This window comes from Mandrillus leucophaeus, unplaced genomic scaffold, assembly GCF_000951045.1.
Source record: "Mandrillus leucophaeus isolate KB7577 unplaced genomic scaffold, Mleu.le_1.0 Scaffold410, whole genome shotgun sequence".
Taxonomy (NCBI): Eukaryota; Metazoa; Chordata; class Mammalia; order Primates; family Cercopithecidae; genus Mandrillus; species Mandrillus leucophaeus.
This window is the reverse complement of record NW_012104366.1, coordinates 1051951-1052330: the sequence shown is the minus strand read 5'-3', so window position 1 is coordinate 1052330 and position 380 is coordinate 1051951.

The following is a 380-nucleotide window of genomic DNA, read 5'->3' as shown; positions in this document are numbered from 1 at the left end:
GTGCCATTCATTTAGGCCACACCTTAAGGCTCATGTCGGGCAGTCACTCACTTAACCCCTACCGGTTCTTTTCACACCTGTCTCACACCTGACTCATTCTCCAGAAGGGTGTACCTATTTTTTTTTTTTTTTTTGAGATGGAGTTTCAGAGTTTCACTCTTGTTGCCCAGGCTGGAGTACAATAGCACGATCTCAGCTCACTGCAACCTCCACCTCCCGGGTTCAAGCTATTCACCTGTCTCGGCCTCCTGAGTAGCTGGGATTACAGGCATGTGCCACCACGCCCAGTTAATTTTTGCATTTTTAGTAGAGATGGGGTTTCTCCATGTTGGTCAGGCTGGTCTCAAACTCCTGACCTCAGGTGATCCACCCACCCCCGT